General features: G+C 33.8%; 1 long non-coding RNA gene across 2 annotated transcripts; it reads right to left on the bottom strand.

Annotated features, from left to right (window-relative positions):
* Window positions 1-1564: 1564 nt before the first annotated feature.
* LOC127800814 (uncharacterized) lies at window positions 1565-15928 on the bottom strand. Of its 2 annotated transcripts, none has more exons than XR_008022857.1 (4): window positions 15803-15928; window positions 14378-14438; window positions 9444-9535; window positions 1565-5099 (listed from the first exon to the last, which is right to left on the bottom strand). It is a non-coding gene; the product is annotated as an uncharacterized LOC127800814 (long non-coding RNA). The 2 variants fall into 2 exon arrangements; XR_008022856.1 differs by having other exon boundaries at window positions 1566-5099; window positions 9444-9609.
* Window positions 15929-16710: the final 782 nt, after the last annotated feature.

Here is a 16710-nt window from a genome sequence, read left to right as displayed (position 1 = left end):
AAAGTACAAAGGTGAAACCATAACAGTAAAAAAATTTAAGTGATTATACGAAAAAAAAAATATAATGATAAAAATATAAATTTAGCCAAAAAAAGAAAATAGCAGTTGAATTTCCATGAGTCGAAAATTCAACTTCTAACAAATGTAGCTTTTGCCATTAGATTTATTTACAACGTACCCAGACTGGCCTGTTCACTCGTTTAATAAAGGTTTATTAATAAGTTATTATTATTATAAATTTTAATGTTGAAAATTAATGAAAATTTTTAATCAAAAATACTATTTAAACACTTAAGAGTCATACTTTACATTAATATATTATATATTTGCATTAAGATAACACACGAGGGAATATATTAAATGTACAAGTTTCACATCAAGTGTCAAGATTAAGTGCACAAGTTATATTTTTTTACGTATTTATTATATTTTATTTTAGCATCTAAAATTAATTTTTTTAAGAAAAATATAAGTGAGACAAGTTATATATATATATTTATATTATTATATAAGCAAATTGGGTATTTTGATGTTATAAAGTTATGCTAATAAAACAAATTTTTAAAATATTTGTATATTCTTGTTTAAAAATAAAAATAAAATAAAACTTAATTATTAAAATTTGATCTTGTGACATTATAAGTATAAAATATTTAATTTTATCATTATATATATATATATGTATAAAATATGAATGGGAATCTTAATTAGTTGCAATATGGGATCACTGCTGCTGAGCCCTGGGCTGGGACCCGAGTGTGTACCACTTTGGGTGAAGGCTGCACCAAGTGGGATCCCTATCCCAAATCCTGTTGCCCTAATTAATTTCTTTTTCAATTGGACTCTTTTGACTTCATGATTGTTCTCAAAATGGGAACTCCATCCCACACCGTTACCAGTCCAATTGCCTCCATGCTAGTGGAGTCAATGAGCCATTTGGTACCGTTCAATATGGTCAATGACGTATTCTATACATACATACATAAATTTAACAAATAATTCAATTAATTCTTCTTATTAGTTTGTTTCTTAGAGAACCTATTTATCTGTTCTCCGAAAAGCATATATATCATTTAATTAATTAAATAAATTATAAATTATATGTGACATAAACAAGTTAAGCAGTGTCAGGTTTTAGTTTTGTTCAACCTCAACTTGTTTACTTATCAAAGTATTCAAGTTCGAATCGTTACTTATTAAGATATTTAAATTCAATTTATTTATGAGTCAAGTTCTATAAAAGTGTTCAAACTCGATTCATGAATAAGTTTTTATATTTGGACATAACTTGTTTAAGTTAAATAAACTAAATTTAAATTTATAAATAAACTTGTTCATGAATAAAAAGTATCGAATTCATTCATGAATAAACAAACTTAAACCGAACTCGTTAACAAACTATACATCTCTATTAGTTTATTTAGTGCATATGTGCCACATGCTACTAGTAATTTGTAAGTATCTAATTAATATAAGGTTTAAATAAAGGATAAGGTTGGGAAAGTACGCCCCCCCAACACACAGACAGACAGACAGAGAGATACATCCCCACTAAGATAATGTTTATATTCATCGATCTATTGTTCAAATTAAAATGTCTTTCACATGATGATCAAATATGCTGAAAAAGAAAAAAATATAATCAAATGTACTATATGTATTTATGTATATATATCCACCAAGTCCACTATATATAACAACAATAGACTATCAGTTTACGCATGGAAATGCCCATTTAAGTATGATACAAGTGAGTTTCAAACAGATTGAAATAGTGGGATTATAGACCCTTCAATCCTGGCGTTTCAAGTTGGTCACAAAGTTACTGATCTTCCATGATTTAACGAAACATCTCTAAGCATCAATCAGCAATCAACATTAAGTTAATGTCAAAGTTATTAGAGATTGCAACATGGCAAAGTGCTATCCATGATCCATCCCAGTATATATCTATTATATATATATATATATATAACACATCAGATTTGTTCTCTGCCCGACCCATGCGGGCATGCAAGGGGGGAGGGAGTGGGGCCCACGCCCCCCGCCCCTCTCATTTTGCCCGGACAACATAACATTCCAGCATAACACATATGGTGAAAGCAGAAGATTTGGATTATGATTATGCAGTAGCCATGATCCATGATCTGTCTGGCTTAGTTTTGGTACAAGAAAAGATCTAAGGCAGGCACCATACTACCATGATATATGCAATTGTGTTAAGAACTAGAATCTACATGATTTAGCAACCAAAAAAAATAAGAGAAAAAAAGAAAAGGGCACTAGAATCTACATGAATATACATTTTTGTCTTGTCAGTGCTGCAGCAGATCCCACTGAGATGATGCATGCAGGAGGGATCACTGATTCGTGTTTTTTTTTTTTTTCAAAAAGAAAATCTGCTAAGCATCTTTTCAGAGAATATTCTTAATTTAAAAATTAAATTTATTCATCATGGGACAGAAATTTGGTGGGTAACCACTCTTAAGGAAAACAACCAGGACCATATGTTCAATCTGCTAATTTAACTCCATGGGGGCATATATGCCTTCCTATTAATTACCTCTGCATTTCCAGTCATCCTCCACACAGCAATCCCATGCTCAGCTCCAACCAATAAGGAGGCGCCAGAAGAATTTAATATTTAATACAAATGTGATATTATATCAAGTGTTAACGTGACACTAAGTCTAATTAAATCTTACCAGAAAAATTTAAAATAAAAAATAGAATTTATCCCTACTCACTATCATGCATTACAAGATATAATTGACATATGATAGATAAAAAAAAAAAAAAAAAGCAAGCTTAATATACCATACTACAATTAAATTGAATGTTTTCTTTAAAAAAAAAAATTATATTCTTTTGTAAGTTTATAGGACCATCATGCGACGGTATATTATTTCAAGTATGAGGCATTATTATAGGTTTTTTTCTACCTATTAATATTTGTAAACCATATTATTTTGTATAAATTGTTTGTACGAATAATAGAAAAATATATAGAAGTGACTTATGCTATACCCATTGTTGATAAATTTTTTATATAAAAATTCCACAAAAGCATCACTTTAGTTCTTAAAATGTTAGGAAGGTCCAAAGTAGATTTTGTATGGCAATAATGTGCCATGAAACAATTGGCCCATGCCATACGAGTGGCACGCACCATTGAATCTCCAACAAAATTTTGTCACTAATGGCAGCCACAAACAGCAACTTAGCATAAAGGCAGTAACTAATTAATTAGAACTATATGAATTTTTATTGTTGGGTAAGTCACCGCGTGACATGGCATTGAATCATTATCTGTGCTCTCTACCGTCCGCGGGGACACGTGTCTGAACTCTTTGCCAGCCAGAATATTCAGCCTCTTGCTCACCAGGTAAGTACACTCTAGAGAACATTGGCGCGCGCGCACACACATATGTATATAATAGTCGACGTATTACGCACATCAAATAAGCATGTAAAAATTTGCATATAAACCTGTAAAAATTTGCATAGAAACTCTCTTCCATAAAGATTTGAAACCGTAAAGATATATTTCAAAACTGTAGGGAAGTAGTTGTGCACAGTGGTGATGATAAAAGGCAGATGGTTGTGGTGGGGTTTGTTATGAATTTGGGAGAAGGACAGCCAACACTTCAAAATTTAGTGTTGGATGACGTCGAAACAATGAACCCTGTTTTTTGTTTTGTGTTAGTATCCCACTAAAACAATGGGATGGGGCAGGGGACCCTTTCTTTTTGGGGTACAAATTTTTAGGGCTTTTTGAGCCTTTTGGGGCTCCTAAAAGGTCTGCAGACTGCAGATGAGAAATAACCAAATGGAATGGTGGGTGACCTTTCGGTTCAAGTACAGTTTGTGGCACCAGGCTGTCCTAGGATTTGGTTGACAAGTTGGATAATGTCCTGAGGATCAAAACAATATTCTTAAATTGGTGCACGAGTTTACCTGTTACATATTCAAAAAAATGAATGTTATATGTTCTCGTGAATAGCAAAAATTAAAATTTTATAAAATTTAGCATTGTGCACAAGGTTAATTTTCAGAGAGCATCCTACAACACTCCAAAGACTCTGAGACACTCATCTTAGAAGTATTTAGATATAGCTTGATAGTGTTTATTTTTGTTATTGTATAAAAAAAAAAAACCCTTCTATTTTGGCCGTATTTTTATGTAAAACAGAATTTTATTGTATTAGAGAGGCTGCCCTTCACATAAGATGGAGCAATTATACATTATGTTTAGGGTGTTGACAGGATTAAGGACAAATCAGAGTTTGAAAAATGCCCTGAACCTTGGGAATGGATAAGTCCCCATGCCCTTCAGGAACAGACCCACAAAGAGAACTTAGTTGTAAACAGTTGGCCTTAATCTTGGGTGAATCTTTCTTTGTAAAAGACACTATCTTACAACAAGGGTCAGAGACCAATAGTTAAGAACTTCCCCCACATCATTAATTCTTGAGAATAACCAACAAAAAGATGGGCATATTTATGGGTTCTTAGCTGTGGTACGAAGGCCCTTTCTAGGTCATCTTTCCATTGAAATGCGCCTTTTGGCAACCAAAAATGTTAATGCACCACCCACTAATGCACTCTTATCTTATTCTTTTACCTTATTTGGGCCATATTCTACTAGCTTTCTTCCCCTAAAATGTGAACTGTTGGGGCTTATTTTATTCCTTGAGAGAGGAGAGAGAGGATTGTTTAGCAAAATTAAACCACATAATGGGGTGTAATCCATTATGAAAGGCTGGATATTGGACATTGGGCGGTAGTCATCAAATTGCTTCTCTCTTCAAAAAAGTTCTTGCGGGGAGACACAGAGGTAAGTCTTCAGGAATTTTACAGGATTACTGCTTTTTCTTCAGGAAGTGGGTTAGACAGAGCTCATACTTGTGTAATTTATACCTAAGACGCAAATTTGAATGCATGCTATCACCTCAAATGTAAATTTTTTCTATAGTTTACGTTAATCCCACCGTCTAATCTGACTCAGCAACACATTAAGCACAAGAAATTAGATAAACTTACCGATCAATTTTCAATTAGAAGGTCCTCATATCAAAAAGTTCGTAGTGACCTTGCACCTAAAAAGAGAAAAACAGCAAAAGATTAGTCGCCACAGATTTCTACTAATGAACTTGATCTAAGATTTGCATACCAGTTCACTGATGCATACAAGCTAGACTGAATAGAGATATCTTGACATGCTTGTTAATTGGACTTTTTAACTAGATTAGATAACATGCTCGGTTAGACTTCTAAACAAGAATACAAGAGGATTGAAGCAAGATTCAACTAATTAATTTTCTAAGAGCGTATTTGTTAAAATGAGCAATATAAGAGATATCAAGATAAACTTAGAATGCATTTCGGATCAAGATATGGAATGATCAAAATAAATCTAGAAAGCATTCCAAAATTTCTATCAGAGTGTTTGTCAAATTTTTTAGAATCCATTGATAATTGTATTTTTTCTTTTTATGTGTTTGTTAATGCATATAATAAGTACCAAGATAAGAATTCTTTTACCAAAATATCCCTATTATTAAATTTATGATTAAAATATTATTTTATGATTAATATGAATTGTCAAAAAAAATAAAAATAAAAATTAAAAATAATATTTTATTTTTTAAATTCATGTTCAAAAATAAATTTAAAAGAAGTTGAAAAGTAGAAATAATTATTATTAAAATTACAATAATTCCACCTAGATAATTAAAAATGGCAAAAACATATTTTCATAATACATAATAAAATATAAAATTAAATAAAATAATTTAAAAATTGGTGAAATGAATTATATTAGTTAATAAAATATATATATATAAAGAGAGAAATTTAAATTTTAAAAATCAATGAAATGAATAATGTCATTTAAATTTTCAAAAATTGTCAAAACATATAACAATTTAAAAATGCATTAAACAATATTAATTATAAGACTTAAATAAATAAATTTTTTTAATAAATTTAAATATTTAAAATGCATTAAATGGCATTAACTATTCTACTGGACATATAAATAATTGAGCCTTATCTTGAAATAGCCAGATAAATTTATTCAATGGGAGAGGTCGAATAAATTTATTTTGAAAAGGGGAGATAAGAGGTCACGTGATATTTTTCCAAAAATGGTCAAATAAATTTAACAAACAATTTGGAAAGACCAAACATCCGGAATGCTTCCTATATCTGACATTTTTTTCCTCTTATCTTGATTAACAAACACCCCCTAAAAATGTAAAGCTGATCAGATAAGTGTGTTCATTAGCATAATATTTGACTCAACTCTTCCATTCTGCAAGTGGAAACCAATTTATCATTTAGAGCCCAAGCCACATACATCTAACCCCTCCCTGATCCATATTAGCTAAAGCCTCGTGACTAAGGCTGCGTGCATTTAACCCTTCTCAGATCCATATTAGGGAGGGCCTCAGCAAATTGTTTCTCTAGACTCATTCTACTGCAGTCAAAGGATGAAATCGATCTTCTAAATGTGGAACAAAATAAACGGTTATCTTCATGTAAATCTGACTCTTATAAGATAAGAATCTGCTGCAGCTGGCATAAGAACTCAATTACAACACAAAACTAATCTCGTTAGCCAACTATTACTAGGTAACTTTCCATTTTCTCAGCTCTCTAATTCTAATTAATCATTTCTATATTAGGCCCTGCAGATGAATGCAGCTTAGCGCATGTATATTTACCAACCAACCATGACAGGTAAAATCAAATGTGATAAAATGACATGGCGCATTATGTGACATCTTCATCGAGACACCATATCTGCATGTGTACACACGTGGTATACAGAAAATATACCTGCAAAAATATATTTTATAGCTTTATACATAAAAATATTGGCAAGCTAAAATTCATGTAGTCTACTCTACATAGTGGGATTAAGGCTTGATATGTCATTATTGTTATTTACACATAAAAAGAGAGAAAGATAAGAGTCTCAGTGGTTGCATAACATACACGTAGTATGTTTTTGGAGTAACAAGATATTCATCGATGAGTTGCATTTCTGACCAATATGTAGCACTAGTTGTGAAACAATCAAGGTGATGAAAGTGATGTTAATGGCTGCAGCATGTTGATTATGCAAATATTCAAGCAACTGGATACATTTACTAGAAATAATATGCAAATGACCCCACCATTATCTGATTCCACTATCTGTTTTTCTTTCTATAATAATCCAATAATAAGGTGTTGATCTAGGGAAATAATGGATCTTTCTTTCTCAGTGGCAACATCTTTGGCCACAACTGAATCACAGAATAAATGGTGAATATCATATCATAATGGAAGTGAGAAGAATAAGTGTGTGTATAAATCGTGATGCAAGCAAGAAAAGCATTGTAGTTGACCAAACGATTGTCTGCCGAAGTTTCTACTTCTATATCTAATTTGATTTAAATTACTCCCGGAAAAATAAGGAGACAAAATAGACAAATGGACTTATTCCATTTACTTTTGGCTTCAGATAATATCGTGCTGTATGTCATGCCTGCAATCTTTCATCACTGGTCAAAATAGAAAGAGCAGTAAAATTGAATCTAACTGGGACAGGGAACCTGTGAAAAGCGTAGAACAACTTTGTGTTTGTTTGGTTAGTCAACCAATCACTCTAGTCAGTTTCGCAGCTATACAGAACATTGTGGATGGTATACTTGTGTTTTTCATTTGTGTGTACAGCAGAAGATTCAAGAATTTCAATCAGCCATTATGCCGTTGAGCCTCCAGAAACATGGAAAATATGCTAGAAAATAGTCATCCTCATTATCTCAGTCATTCTCACCCTCATCTTCATCTTATTCTTCTTCTCTTCTGAAACTCCACTGGTTTTGGGAAAGCAATGCCACATGCATTATTTCTTTAGTAATATCTCTTTCCCCCTCCTTTTACTGCTATAAATACCACTTTTGCTGCTACATTACCATTAGTGTACTAGTTTTCATCTTATCATCTTGACAAGTCATTATCCACCTTTCTAGCTTTATAAATTATAAAATACCATATCCCGGTACTCCTTTTCCTCATTGAAGTTTGTGGGAGAACAAGAAAAGGTTTTCTGAATATTCTAGATGCTGGTCCTATTTGCTATAGGATTACCTATTTTAATTTATTTTCTCTCGAGTACTAGCAATGCTGCTATAATGCTAGTTGCTTTGAGCTAACCCTTTGTGTCACTGAAGTTCTAGCATGACTCTTGGTGCTAGTGCAAGGACAAGTTTTCAAGGCTCCTACTTCTCTGAGCAGGTTGTCGCCGGTGTTTCAATTAATATGGAGTGGTAATGTTAGGGTGGACAGCCAATGCAAAAAGAATCATGTTACATGTACACTATTTTTGTACATCTTGGGCTACACAAGGGGTATTATGACCAAAATACCCTGCGCCTCTCCATGCGCCTCATGAGGGGTTTTTTGTCATAATACCCTATTTTGTAGCCCAAGATGTACAAAATGGGTGTACCAATAGCATTTTCCATGCAAAAACTACTGTTTAACCTTATTTTCATAAAGCAGCAACTTTGACTTACAATTATATTCTAATACCAAGTAGGTTCTACCTTTACATTGCACCAACCAATCACCAATTTTTAATTTCACTATGTGGTGAAAAATGAACCACAACAGTTTTAAGTAGACTTAAGGCAGGCTCATTCAAAGTCTAAATTGAGACTATCATGAGATGAATAAACTAAATTACTCTAGGTTAGGACCCTTGTTAAGTTCAAAAATTAGCTCAAATTCATTTCAATTAAGCACATGAGCACTAGTACAAGATCAACCAGATTACATGGGCAGGACTGAGATTGGCTTAATCAAATGGTCATTCAAGATTGTTGGCAAGAAGCAATTCAGCAAAGCCCAACTACAATCTGAACAAAAATTATTTTCAACCCAAGATGCCAAGCCTGTAAGAACACTTTACAAAAATGTACCAAGGAGAAAAAAAGAAACTGACATGCATGGGTTTCAATAGAGCTCCAGTGGTAATGGTAAAAGTCCTCGAAAATAAGGACAATGGAATTTGAAAAGAAATTTTTTTCTATATCCACTCTATTATTTCAAAAAGAATTTATTGACAAAGGAAAAGCTCCCTCCCTCTCCATGTGGTATGTAACTCAACACTTGAACAGCCAATAGATGCACTGAATATTCCTATGCAATTATAATTTGAAGAATTCCCTACAAGAAAAGTAGTATAATATACTAGTTTGAAATTTACTGGATGACAAAATTGAACATTTTCTTGCACTATGCAACACTAACTGCATGCAGTTCTAAATAGTACAGCACAACTTTCATTTCAGTAGCAGAGATAAAGATGGAATATAATGAATCCAACATTTGGGACTTTCTCAACTTGAACTTGATTAGAGGAGTTTTAGCACTGGGAATGGAGATACCTCTATGACCAAATGTCCCTAAATTCCTTCCTCTAATACGCTGTGCCGTTCTCACCATGAGGTCAAGAAGCACCAAAGCCCATTCATCTCCCCTGCATCATATGGTAAAAGCTAAAGCATCTTCTTGCCAAAACTGTTACCAGAGTCTTTTATCTATCATCATCAACTGCACCTCCAAGTTAGGGTTGGTGGCATTGTATTCATAATGTCAATTGAATTTTATAGTGTAAAAGTCACATTAACAACACAAATCCATGCAAAAGAACAATGTGGCAAAAATTTAGGCTAGATGCCCTTCATGAAACAACCCTCTAGTGAGGGAATGATGATATAAAGTTCCAACACCATCACCATATTGAAATATTACATGAGATGGTGGTGAAATAAAGATAATTAATAAGGTGGTGTTCTATCACATAGTTGATATTGTGAAACCAACATGTACAAAAGGGAAAAACAACTCATTCTTTTATCTAGCAAGAGTAAATAAATTAGAACCAGCAGCAGATTCTCTTCCCAAAAGCGTGTGTGGCTGCTTGCCAAATGCAATTGATATTGGCCACCATTTTCAGCATGGTTTGAAAAGTAACTGCCCATACTGTTAAAGTAGAATAAAACAAACAAGGAAAAACAAGTAGAGACATAAACATTCCCTTTTCAGATGCTTAACTCTATTGAGAAATCCATACACTGATAAAGACTCTTAAATTCCACCATAGAAGTCCCAGTCAAAATTTCAAGCATGCTTGGACAACTAGAGAGCAAATATAATCCTCCTTTAGCCAAATTGTCCTAGTGCTATGTAGATCTCATCCTATCTAATTCTAATGAAGGCTCTGTCAGCCAAGTAATCACAGAATTCTGGGAACTTTTTATGAAATTCACTCAAGCACTGCAGCAAACATGTCAAATGCTTGCTAGAGATACTGCCGTGTAAACCAATTTAACCAATAGTTACCATTGATGGCATGCCACGTAAAGAGGTCTGAATCACAAGAAATTATTCCATATGACCGTTAAACCATGTGATAGCCACCATGAGTGGATACACATGCAGGCCCCACTTAATTTTGCAAATACTTACGTCAGAGTAGCTGTCATATGGGTTTTAAGTTCATAGGGTGGGATACATTTTCCTGTATCACCTTTCAAGGGAAAAGTCATTTAAAGTAGCTGAAATATAGTAAGTTGTACAGGATGAGAGCAAGCTAGGTAGACCACAAGATTGGAAAGACAATCCATTATCTATTGGAGCTATTCTAGGTTCCTAGAAGGAGGGGTGGGGGGAGAAAAAGAAAAAAGAAAAATTAAAGGAAGAGTGAGAGGGAGTCATATGGACTTCACCTTTGAGTGGGGAACATTAAAATGTGCTAATGCATTAATGTTAATGAGGAAAACCCAATGAATTGGTATATTTCTTGTGAAGCCTTTACATATTGACAGGGACAACCATCAGTACAAATCAAGCAAAAGAAGAAAGAAAAATAGTGGGTGTAACAAAGAGTTAATGGAACTCTGTTTGGTGGGTTGATCAATAACACTTGCTTCTCAAGACCAAAGCCCCACTTAACAGATAATGCTCCCTTCAAGTAATAGATGAATTACACAAGCAAAAACTGGCATGGGAAGATACCTTGAAACAATCAACCAATAACTCGAAGCAGATTCATGAGGTCCATATATGGTTTAATAATGAGTCATTATTTCATAACACCATTATTACGCTCTGTATGGTATAGAAACCCCATTAAACATATTACAGTGCAAGCACTGAGATAATGAGTCATTCATGGGTTAACAAGTGCAAATCATTGTCCCAACTCCCAACTGAAAGATGATGTCACCATAGGTCAACAGAGTGCATATTTAAGCCATAGTTTCAAATACATGGTGCAAATAATACAATTACGGGTTTTCTACTAAAATAATGGAAGAAGCTGAGATAGTTCACAAGATGAAACAGTGGCATGAATTGTAGCTTCATTTACATAAATTGGATGCCAGCAATGCATAACAATTACATGATCAAGATGCGATCATCGTCAAGGACACAGAGACATCAACATCCAGCAGGGTCCATTAAACCACATTGTTAGGAATTTTTTTGGTCTACTATGGGAAGGGAGAAGAGGTCAAAGAAATAAGGACCCAACTAAATCTACAGCAGCTCAAAACCACATGGTTCAGCTATGTGTCACTATCAATGGGAAAACAATGCAACATGTATCACTTGCTATCAAAAAATGTTTTCCCGAAAAGGTTAATTTAAAAGCCCAAGTAACAATAAGAATGAACATGGATATTAATGCTGCAGCTGAAATTCATTTTATAAAGAGGTTTCAACAGAAGGATCATGAACTGAAAGACAAAAATACAGCAATCATTTTCCTTTCCAAAAAGCTTAAGAAATTTCACGACCTGCACATGTTCACAATTTAATAGCTTCATGTAAAATTCATAACCCATTTCCAGTAGAAAAAATTATAGATCATTCAACTCTCATCTAGACACTCTCTTTGATGTCAACCAAAAATCCATCTAGGCCATAATAACATCTATAATTAAGCAGCATGTGGATCCAAAGCTCCCACTAAGAAAGATGTGTCCTTAGCCAAAATGTGGTATCTATAACAAAAATGAAACACACTATCATATACCAACAGCATTTCCAACACACAAAATGGTAACAGAACTTGCAATGGCAGAACACATAATTGCCCAAAAAATAAAAAATAAAGGTCTTTTGTCCCTGCCTTAAAAGGACTGGCAAGGACAATAAATAGGCAATCAAAGACTATTGAGTACATATTGTAACTAAAATCAGCACCATGAAGAACAACCCATATATTTGTCCTTGATATGTCAATTTCTCAGGTAAAGTTCAAACAGAACAAATCAAATAAAATAATCATTAGGAATCACCAACTGATAACAAGAAGGTAACCATCACAATCTAATATGCAAGACAGAACACAAACTTACTAAAGAACCACCCCTTAAGGAATCTGAATAGACTGGTACAAAGGAAATATCTAGTTGACAATCTGGCAAGCTTACAGATTGAGATTCCTGGAACCAAACTACTGGCAGCCTATGCAAGAGTTCAAATGTACAAGAAATCAAACAAAGATATTACAGTAACTTTTGCTTAAACTCATTTAGAATTCTTCAATAGCTTTTAAGAAATTTTTAAAGGAACTACATTCAATGTTGATCCACTCATTTTCAAACAATTGAGCTTTTAAATTGAGCCTATCAAAAATGTAGCCTCAATCATAAGTCATAAGCACGCCTTTAGACAAGCCCACCACCCTAAGCCAAAGAAAATCCAGGAACTTAAACTACAGAATTAACCATTCCATAAAATAACTTAAATAGTTATTTTTTTATTGATAATATCTGTGTTTTGATCTAACAAGTTTTGCGTTGCTTTCTGGCTACCTAACACAACCCTCCTCCTTTATCCATACTTGAGACCGACTCTAAATAAGAGGGACACCTTCAACACTAGAAGTGTCAAGGGAACTACTCAATCATCAGGCAGAGTTGTTGTATTGATAAATATCTGTGAGGTTTTCTGGGATGAACAGTCCTTTCACAATGGAGGCCTTTGGCTTGTCTCCCAAGAAGAAATGACACATCTATGCATTATGAATCTGCAAGGTGACCAAAGTAGTGTCAAATGCATATAAATATCAAGGCGAACTGAAAGACCTTTGAATTTCATATGCTTCCTGAGCATCAGGCACAAACACTTACCTTGGTTTTGAAGCCAATTGATATTAAACTTGATTCTTTCTAGGAAATATTTTATTATGTACTAAAAAGAAAAGTATATTTAGCCCTTTAATTTGAAAAGCAAAAATAGATGCTTGAAGTGATCAATATTTGATCTTGTCTTCAATAAGGTGGATGGCAAGTACAAAGCCCAACAAATTGAGGGTATTTGATAAAGCTTTAAATTTTTTCTTTTTAATTTTCAATTTCGGCTTTCATTTTCAATTGAAAAAATTAGAACTTAAAACATTGTTTCAGTTTTACATTTTATTTTATTTTATTTTATTTTATTTTATTTTATTTTTCTTCTTCTTCTTCTTTCCCCTCCTTTGCAGTACCTGGGGGAGTTGTCGCCATCCTGAGACTCTTATATGGAGTTGCCAGAGTCCAGAAACTCCCTCCAGCGATAAACGTTGTCAGTTGATTCCCAGCCGGGGGAAGAAAATGAAAATGAAAATGAAATGGAAATAGCAGAAACACCTTTTTGATGTTTCTATTTTTCCATATGCCTTAAAAAAATTTGAAAATTAAAACAAGAATCATTTTTTTTTTAAAATGAAAACAAGAAGCCAAACTCCAGTTTCTGTTTTTATTTCCAAAATAACAAAAATGAAAACTGAAAACAAAAATTCTACTAAACAGCGTCTTAGCTTCCAAGGCCATGTATGATGTACTTTACGACATTTTAAAATAACAAGAGGCTTGTGACTCTTCTTCTTCTTCTCCTTGTTATTGTTGTTGTTGTAGTACTTAGGAAGAACACTCCCTTCATAAGCCCAGACATCAACTGGAATGAAATCAAGATGGCTTGAAGACAGATTGTGGAAGTAGAAACAATTTTTTGCTGTAATTTCACACTTTGTCCGTTGCCTTCAACCATTAAACTTTCAGCCACTATCATTACCAACAAGAACGCTCCCTTCTAGTGGGATTAATGCTTGCGATTCTTGTTGTTGTTGTAGTTAGGAAGAAGACTCGCTTTGTAAGCCCAAACATCATGTGGAATGAAATCAAGATGGTCTAGAAGCCAGATAGTGGCTGGAGGAAAGCAATTTCATGCTTTGTCCAGTATCAACAAGAATGCGGATTAGACTGGTGTCTAGAACAGAAAGCACGAAGTTACAACATACATCAGATTGTGATCTGGAGTTTCTTACCTGAGGTTAGATTTTGCAGTGGATTCCTTTCTGTTTCTCTAGAAGTTCTCCATTTAAGTAACTGAAAGAAGAGAGAAAAAAAAGTCAAATATATAATGCTCCAAAACCCAGAAAAATGAGGATTGGGAAGCATAAAATGTTACCAAAAAAATGAATCACACACGCACAAACACACAAGGCTATAATGATCACGGAATTTTGTTCTTGGATGACTACTATGCAGAAAAATATGTGTACGTTGGATGTCTACTAGTGAAAATTGTTTATTGTTTATAATTCCAATATATATCTTTAGATGTTTAACTAAAGGCATGATTAGTGCTCGAGGCTCCCCACATTTTGAAATTGAAGACTAGTCATTCTTGTACGCAACTTTAGCAAAGAGGTTGTTTGCACAACATAATCCGCTCCAATTTTATTACATATAATCTCATTCTTATTTTGTCTTTTCTTGTATGATTGCATCCGCCATAAGATTCTTATCTTAGCTACACTAATATCTTGCATATGTTGGTGATTAATTGCCCAACACTTTGAGCCATACAATAAAAAGACAGTTAAACAACTACTTATAAAACTTCACTTTTAACTCCATGACCTTCCTCTTGTCCTTTAGATATCTTTGGTCCAGATCAAGTCATTCCACCTTGCCCATACAATATTTCAGTTGCACATAATTCCTGTCTTTACTTTTTGCTCCACTTCTTGCTTTCCAATAATACATTCATCTAACATTTTATCTTTCATCTGGTTTTTTAAACTTTTTTTTTTATAACTACTCAACATTAACACCATTCAAAATAGCTAGAATTAAGCCATTTTTATAGAACTCTCCCCTCAATTTATCTGGAATTTGTTATCAAATGACACACTGAAGCACTTCTCTACTTCACTTGTTTTACTTCTAGTCTATCAGCCACATCCCATATATCACCTAGCTGTAATAATCAAACAAACATATTCAAAGAGATTGTCTTTAGGCCATCTCCTCCGTGAAGTTTCCCTATATCCTTATTCATAGTTATAGTCCAGCTAAAATTACTTCCATATATTCGTCTATGGCACTGCTGGATTTAAAAATTGGAGATTCTTAATTACATCATCATTCAAATTCAAGCCCATGCCATTCAGAATCCCATAAATTCATTTCAATTGCTATCGATCTCAAGATTACCAAGATTTATCCAGCAAACAAACGTGGCCGAGGTAAAGAGACGGCGTATAAGCTTTTCAAATGCGTTGTAATATTCAATTCTTTCGCATATCCTAAACGAAGCAAAACTACAACTATTCACCAAATAATTAATGCAACAATCATATGAAGAACAGAACAGAACAGGAATCTACTAACGAATCATGCCTGCGTAAATGCAGAAATTAATTGACCGTATACACACCACAGGCATCGGTAACAAGAGGAAATACCTCAGATGAACTGCTCGCAGATCTTTCTTACCGTCGGCGTCGGAGGGGTATGCCAGAGCTCCGAACCATGAGAAATTATTTTCTACCAGCGACGCAGTACAACTACAGAAGACATTTGTGTCTAATCGACAACCACAAGAGTATTAAAAAAATTGGGTAAATTTAATATAAACTTCTTAAGTTTTAAAAATATAATTATTTACTCACTAAAATTTAAATTATTACTATCTGTTAACTGAATTTTACTCAAGATCAACAATCTATCACCCGTTACATATTGCAAAGAAAAAATGTCCACATGACTAATGAAATCTAAAAAAAATTAATAAATACTCACTGAACTTTAAAGATATAATTATTTGCTTACTAAACTTTGAATTGTTACTACTTACTCGCTGAATTTTATTTAACTTTAATCATCCACCACTCGTTATATCACCATTTGATCTTGTAAATGAAAAATGTCCATGTGGGTAATGGAATTTGAAATGGCCTAATCAAATCTTTATTTTCAACCAACTCAATAGCACTCTTTATTTCTCTATTTCCTCGCTCCAACAGCAATGGTTCATGTGCGAGCAATAGGGCACCAGGTAACAAGGTGATGGTAGTGAGAGGGTCTTGTTTCTCTATCTCTTTCTCTATCCCATTTCCCCTTGCTCCAACAAATGTGGTTGGCACACAAGAAATGAAGCGATAAGGCACTAAACAGCAAGGCAACTAGGTGAAGCAGTGGCGACGAAAGGGTCAGTGGCAATTGCCCCTGCTGAAGCTAAGTTGGCTGAAAATAAGAAATTGATTAGGCCACTCTGGATTTCATTAGCCACATTAGCATGTTTCGTTTGTAAGATCAAACGATAATGTAACGAGTGATAAATGGTTAACGTTGAGAAATGTTCAGTGAGTAG

This window comes from Diospyros lotus, chromosome 4 (genome assembly GCF_014633365.1).
Source record: "Diospyros lotus cultivar Yz01 chromosome 4, ASM1463336v1, whole genome shotgun sequence".
Lineage (NCBI taxonomy): Eukaryota > Viridiplantae > Streptophyta > Magnoliopsida > Ericales > Ebenaceae > Diospyros > Diospyros lotus.
Note: the sequence above shows the minus strand (reverse complement) of the source record. Positions and strands in the feature narration are given on the sequence as shown.